At 38.2% G+C, this 7,754-nt stretch overlaps 1 pseudogene; it reads right to left on the reverse strand.

The window, feature by feature from the left end:
• Nucleotides 1-4,823: 4,823 nt before the first annotated feature.
• LOC114206079 (swi5-dependent recombination DNA repair protein 1 homolog pseudogene) lies at nucleotides 4,824-5,478 on the reverse strand (annotated as a pseudogene).
• Between the last annotated feature and the right edge of the window lie 2,276 nt (nucleotides 5,479-7,754).

Here is a 7,754-nt window from a genome sequence, read left to right on the forward strand (position 1 = left end):
ATTTGCTGTTGTTTCTCATATTATAATGTATCCTACCAGCTATTACTCAAAGTTAAATTGTACAACATGATTTTAGAATGCTATTAAAGTGATAAGTTGTTCTTTGCCACTTAGTTAATTGACAGTGTGTGTTCTTAAGTTCCAAAGTTAGTCACAATTGTTTTTTAGAAGTTTTAGAGACCTTAGAATTTAATGATATTAGGAATGCCTCTATCCCATTCCAGAAAGATAACAGAGGATCTTTAAGTCTATATAGTAATCCTAAACTGGGAGTTACTTTGTTATAGGGAAATTATTAAATAGTATTATCGCAGGCTAGAAAGTAATGTAAAACTCTGTAGCTTCACATAAAGATTCTGTTTCCATGCCCTTCAGAAGCTTCAACCAAATATTACACTTTGTGTTGCTCTTTGACCCATGTTTATCTATAGACACTGGAGAAAATAAGAGTTCTAAAAGGAGATATTAGAAAAATATTTTAAATTTCAGCTCAGGGCACATGGCTCTTCCTTGGTGAAGCAGAAGGAACTGAATGAGCCCAGAATATAAGCTCCTGTTGTTTGTCCTCAGAGATATGAGGTCAAATGACTTCTCTGTGTCCCCACCCCATTGTGCATGGCACTTTACTTCTCCAGCCCCTGGTCAGTGCTTGGCTTTGGCCATTTGTGTAACACAGGTGATAACTTGTCATGGATCTAGAGGTAGTTTTGATCTGCGTAGCCAAGGCCTCAGACCACAAAGCCCTATTTTCTTAATCAATCTGTCCTTGTTTGTATACTCAAGTCAATATCCTTCTCAAAGGGATTGTCTCCCACAGTTCATCGCTCACAGTTTCTTCCACTTCCCTGGGTGGTATGGCCTAAGATTTGATTCTGTTTCTTGCAGGCAGTCTCTTTGCCAGAGAAAGCAAAACAGAATGAGAACCTCATTGATTTGTCCCTGGTCAGTCAATTAAGAAGATTTTATATTGAACTCCTTGCACATTATCAGTGGAATAAATATGTGGAACAAGAGTTCTGATTAAATTTGTTTTGTTGCAGAATTTAGAGAACTGCCAGTCTGTGAAATCCTTCGCTAAACATTTATTTGCTAAGTAGCATCTAGCAAGCATGGTGAATGACTTCCTGCTGCCTGAGAAAAGAAACAAAATGGTTCATTCACTTATTATTAGAATGATGGAGAGTCTTTACTATTGGTAAACACTGAATGGGAGTTGGCAGATGGCAGTGTTCGCAGAATGGAGTTTGTTTGGGTTGATTTACAGTGCCAAAGACATAAACAGATGTAAGCAGTTTAGAACAGTCAATCCTGCTGAGGTTATAATAAAGCATCAGCATACTTAGTTATAATCATGGCTGCCTGAAATAAATTTAGATATAAAAGTATGACTTGGGTAGCTAGATGAATTTCTTCCATCACCTAAAAGGCAGCATAATCCAGGAGTAGGAAAGTTTTCCCATGAACCACTTATTTAGGAAAATAAAAACATTTCTAGGATCTTTGGTAATGATTGATAATGAAAGGTGAATATCACGAGTGACACAGAAAACTACTGGACCCGTAAGATATTGGACAGAAAAAAAAACAACACAAAACTATCATTTCACTGAGCCCAATGCACATAGATTCTAAGCTCTGCAGGGTAGGCTCCCTATCTTATTTTTGACTTAGAATAATCAGTTAATACTTGCATTAACTCTGTGAGGGGGCAGAGAAAAGGGCTGACTTTGCTTACATAGTTCACTATGATACTAAGACATCTGACATGTATTAGTGAAGATAATGTTGCCTGTTGTAACTCATTTCTCACCCCTGTAATTTAATACGAATAAATATACAAATGAATGTGGTCTTGAAGAAGGCCACAGAGGAACTGAACATAAGAGAAAGTTGATATAGAGGTGTTTACATGCATTCAGATGCAAGGGAAAAATCTTACTGTGATTATCGAAATTATCCCCAGTCTGCAATTTGAATGAGAGGAAAATGGACTCTGTCTTGGGTTGGGTCTTACTCCCAAACGTAAAGCAAAACCATGGAGTGTCTGGCAGTAGATGTTTCTCCTAAAAGCATCGGGAGAGGAGTGGGGATGATCTGTCCACTTTTAGTAGTTGGTGTCAACGGAAGGAATATAAAACCAAGAGCTGAAAGACATGTTCCTACTGCCCCTTTCCCACTGCTTCAGTAGAATTAGCTCCTGAGTACTCTACTCATTTATACTTTCAACCAATACAGAACTATCTTCCATCTCAATATCCATGTGGTTTTAAGTGCCACATACACCTCTGACATTTTGTTTACATATCTTTGGAATTCTGAATAGTTTCCTGCAGGATAACAGCTGTACTTTGCCCTCCAGCTCACGAATCCTACATGGGCAAAATCCAGCACCATCAGGCTTTCTGAATATGTTGAACAAGAGCGTGTCCAGAGAAAAGACATGTTCTTTGGCAGAATCATCTCTGTCTACATCACTATAATTCCATGAATAATTGCTTACATCTGCAGAAAGAACCACCAGCTCTGAAAATGTGTCATTTCAATATCTTTGAAAATGTACGAGTCTTTTGGTTGAAAGTCAAAAGAAACTTGACTGGTATAAGCGTTAGGGAAAGAGGAGTTTATAGTAAGGCTACGAAGTTGTCTTCAAGGAACTAATGGCAGTAATAAAGCTGGAGACTGCAAGAATGTAGGAAGTCCCGCCTGCCCACCTTCCACCTCTGTGGCTCTCTGTCCATGTACGTGGTTGATCTTTCTCATTGACCAGCTATTTTCTGGTTTCCAGCACACATGGTGGAAAATAATTGGTGTCAGGAATACCTCATCAGGGGTTCCTGGGTGGCTCAGTCTATTAAGCGTCTACCTTTGGCTCAGGTCATGATCCCAGACTCCTGGGATCAAGCCCCACATCAGGCTCCCCCATCAGCGGAGAGTCTGTTTTTCCTTCTGTCCCTCCCCCTGTGCATGCTCTCTTCTCTCTCAAACAAATAAATAAAATCTTTAAAAAAAGGAATACCTCATCAGTTCTATGCTCTAATCGCACCCCCAAAAGAGAATAACTGTCTCTGACCTAACCTCACACATGTAGAAAATCAGCTGAAGCATCGAGTGGGTCCTATTACAGGAACATGGTTGTTCTGTCCTTGAGTAAAGACTGAGAGCAGCCACGGCCAGAAGGTGAATGCCAGAAAAACTAGGCCTTACCTTGCCTGCAATTCTAAGATGGGAAATTACTAAGTATATACATATTTTTAAAAATAGCAAATTTTGCTCTGGAGCTAGTTGAATGAGGCAAATCACCCTTTCCTCAACAAACCATTCATTATGAACAGAATGCTCATTATAGGCTGGGGGGCAGATTGAGGGTTCTCCTTTGGTGTACCAGTTCCTTCTGTGTTGCCTAGGGGAGGAGAGTTGGCCGGGGCCCCAGAGTCCTAACCGGGATCCAGTATCAATGCGTAGGTAACTCCCCTGTCATGCGGTTTGTAGCTATTTGTTACTTGGAATGATTCTGTATAAGCCTGTTTGCTCTTGACCACACATCTGCCTTCAGCCCCAGATTCTGACTTTGTTCATTATAGCAGAGGATGAATCTGTGGTGATCAACTTCCTTCTGCTCCTTGTGACTAATTCTCAGAAAAATCATAACAAGTCACATTTATGGAAGGTTCATTGTTTAGTCTAATCCCCATATATTTGTTCCATCTTGTTTATTTTTGCACAATACTTTCTGTAATATTTCTCCTCATTAATTCAAGTCATCTCAGTGAGCTTGTGTGAAATGTGGGGGTAAAATACTGTCAAATATTCTAGCATGAAAAGAGCACAATTCTTGTCATTGATGCATTTAAAGTTTATCAAGATAGCTCATTGGTAAGGTAGACTGTGGTACTAAAATTTTGCATTAGTGGATTTAAAGATATGAAATGTGAGTACAGCATTGTAATTCTTAATAAAAAGGTCCATCAAGGTAATGGCCTGTTGGAATGGATAGATTTTTATGGAATGTGCTGTGAGGAAAGATATTTGGACTTGACAAAGTAAAAGCATTTGGGGGAGTAATCTCTCATGGGCTAAATCATAGAGCCATCTTAGTAAAAGCCCAGGTTAACAAAAGGGAATTGAGAGAGATAAAACTAAACAGACAGTTAGGGCAAAATTATAGAGTACGTTGAACATAAGTCTTATGTTCTTAATTTTCAGGCCATACAAGGCCCTTAGAATTTTACAAGCATAGAAATGCTGTATTACTAAGTGTTTGCTGCTTCCAAAACATCTCAAAAAAAAAAAAAATCAATGACTTAAACAAGAAATGTTTCTTTCTTTCTTTTTTTTTTTTTTTTGGACATATGAACTAGTTTAATTACCTGCTACACCATCCAGAAGGAAATATGTGGTAAATGGGTAAAAACACGGTTCATAAATTTAGGAGACAGGCAGGCATTTTTAGACCACTTTAAGTTTAGACATTAACAGACTGAACTATTTTTTAACATTTAAAATAAAACCTTAAAAAATAGAACTTTTTTACCACAGTAAACAAAACAATGTATTAAATTTGACTTCCAGAAATGACCAAATTATTCTTTAAACATGATTTAATTTTTTTCATATTTCTTTAAATGTCAAGTTTTCTTTGGCAAACTTACCAAAATACTAAATTTTCATTTTAGAACTTATTTTATATTTAGATAACAGAGTGCCCTAAATTGATGTTCATCAAGATTCCTTTCTCTAGGCCCTAATGGTTTCTACCTTCCTTTTAAAATGTATTATCTTTTAAGTTGTCATTCTGAAAAATATTGTGGAGAAAAAATTATGAATTAAATACCCATAAATTCTTCTTCATTTGTGTTATAGTGTAGCAATTTATCATCTAACCCACAGTGGTCTATCAACTGGGTAAGGCTGAGTTTGTTGTTCTCCTCAGACATGGCTGACTGCTACTCATAAAGCAACATCTGGCTACAGCTTCTCCACTTCTGTATTAACACCTGTAACTGAGACGGGTCATTCTTTGATCTATATGTTTTGACCAGTTTTAGCCTCCGAAGAAGGTCTTCTTTCTTCACCAATTTTGCTCTTTCTTCATTTAATCCTTGTTTGGGAAGATCTTCATTCACAGTCACTTTGGAGATCACTGCATGACTCAGTATCAAGAGATTTAGATTCAGATGCACTGATATTCTTGAAGGTATTTTTCAAATATGTACTTTCTTTGAATTCACCATCTATGTGTTTAAAACTTTCCTGAAGTTCTAACTTTCTTCTGTTGAAGATGCTGGTTTCTCAGGAAAAGTCTGATCATTTTCTTCATTCTCTACTTAAAGATGTTTCACCACATTGTTTTCTTGTGCTACTTGTACGGGGAGATGGTGGATTGGTGCAGGCCTGTGGAGTGCTAGGTAAAATCACAGCTGAGTCGGATGGGCTTTCCATCTTGAAAATGAAATCTTGGTTTACCTCTCCCCCCGCCATCCCCAGAGTGCAGAAAATGCGCGCTGCCCCGGCGGGGCGGGGCTGCATGGGAGGCAAGAAATGTTTATTTCTTAATCAGGTCTTCCCATCAGATGGAACTTCTAGGCCCAGCTTGATCCACTAGGTTTGGCTCCAGAAGTCAAGGTGGATTCACTTAGCTGACAGACTAGCAACTACCTACTTTTTTTCATGGAGGGTCCAAAGAACAAGAGAGGGAAGCAAAGTATATACTACCTGTTAAGGCCTTGGCTGGAAACTGGCATGCATAGCTTCTTTATGTTTCCATTAGCCAAAGCAAGTCCAACATCAATGAGATGTGGGAAAGTATCCTGCAAAATCATATGGCAAAGGACATGAATACAGGGTGAGCATGAATAACTGGGAACAATGATCCAGTCCCCCACAGATATTATAACATCTCTCAAAAAAAAAAAAAAAAAACACCAAAAAACAAAAAACCCAACTTCTCTAACAGCAACTTATTTGATCCATTGGATGAGCAAAGTAGCATTGGGGGTTGGGAAGCCAGTAACCATATTTCAGGAAAGCTTTCGATTTTGGAAAAGCTTTTCCACCGTATTTCAGATTTCTTGGACTCCTCAGGTTTTTGAATACCCCGTGAGCCAATGTCAGGCATATCCATGAAGGGTCTGAGAGTTTACCCTGCTCCAAAGTTGCCATGCCAGGGTTTCATGGATGCTGGCAGAAAACACAAGGCTCCTGCACCAGAGATACTGAACATTATTACTCATGGCAGGGAAGAAACGTTGTTAGTTTAGGTGTATTGTGTATTTATGTACATAGTTGTAATCGTATATAAAATATAAATTAGGTCAACATTTTTAATGGTATTGTTCACATCTCCATACTGTGATAAAAATGTTTCTGTTTGTTTTATTGGCTGTTGGCAGAGTTGTATAAAAGCCTTCTAGTACGTATGTAGATTTTTTTCTCTTTTTTGGTCTGTCCCTTTTGCTTTATATGTATTGTAGTTATGGTAAGATATGAATATACATTTAAAATCGTGACATCTTCTTGGTGGGTGTCATGAAACATCTCTTTTACTCTTCAGACGTAATTCTTGCTCTGTAGCCTGATGTTATAAAGCATCCTTGCTTTGTATTGTTTAGAGTTTGCATGGAGTGTCTTTTCTTGTACTTCTATTTTTGACGTATGTGTTCTTCTATTTAAGGCATGTCATTTGTTAGTAGCATGTAAAGTACTTTTGGATTTTAATCCAGCCTGACAACCTTTGTCTTTTAATTGGATAGTTTAATTAATTTACATTAAATATGGTTACTGGTATATCTTGTTTCTATTTATGAGCTTATTTCATTTATTTTCTACTTGTCTCACCTGTTTTAAATTCCCTTTTTGTCCTTTCTTCTTTTGCAGTAGTTATTTTTTAAAATTTTTAATATTTTTCCTTTTATTAGCTTCTTGGTGATGTGTACACATTATTGGCATTTATTTAAATTCTAAAAATATGAGGCTGATATTACTTCATGCTCTCCATAGCTACTTACAGTTTCATCCTTGTTTACTCTATCTATTGACCTTCTTTCCCTCTGAAGTACCTGGGGTTCCTCTTGAGAGCATGCGGCGTTAACAAAGCCCTGCACCTTTGTTTGTTCCTAAGCTCAAACACAAATTACTGAGAGTCAAAATCGCTGAGTGGACAGTCACCAATCTGGCCTTCTCTTCTCACCTGGCTGCGGGCCCCCTAAGCCTGGACTGCCTCGGGAATCTCAAATGACCATATCATTTCTCCAGCGAAGTAAATTTCCCAAAGTTCTGCTGTCGTATATGCTTCTTTTTTTATTATTATTATGTTAATCACCATACATTACATCATTAGTTCTTAATGTAGTGTTCCATGATTCATTGTTTGTGCATAACACCCAGTGCTCCACGCAGAATGTGCCCTCCTTAATACCCATCACCAGGCTAACCCATCCCCCCACCCCTCCCCTCTAGAACCCTCGGTTTGTTTCTCAGAGTCTCATGCCAGTCCTTTCTGGCCTGCCAGGTCTCTGTGGATAGGTCTGTTGCCAATCTAATATTTCTACCATTGTAGGTTAATATTTCTTCTCCCAAGCTGCTTTCAGGATTTTCTCTTTGTCTCTGAGACTAGTAAGTTTTACTATTAGGTGTCGGGGTGTTGACCTATTTTTATTGATTTTGAGAGGGGTTCTCTGTGCCTCCTGGATTTTGATGCCTGTTTCCTTCCTCACATTAGGGAAGTTCTCTGCTATTATTTGCTCCAATATACCTTC

The sequence above is a fragment of the Eumetopias jubatus genome, unplaced genomic scaffold, assembly GCF_037043125.1.
Source record: "Eumetopias jubatus isolate StellerSeaLion01/CBP00866 unplaced genomic scaffold, mEumJub1_p1.0 scaffold_2, whole genome shotgun sequence".
Lineage (NCBI taxonomy): Eukaryota > Metazoa > Chordata > Mammalia > Carnivora > Otariidae > Eumetopias > Eumetopias jubatus.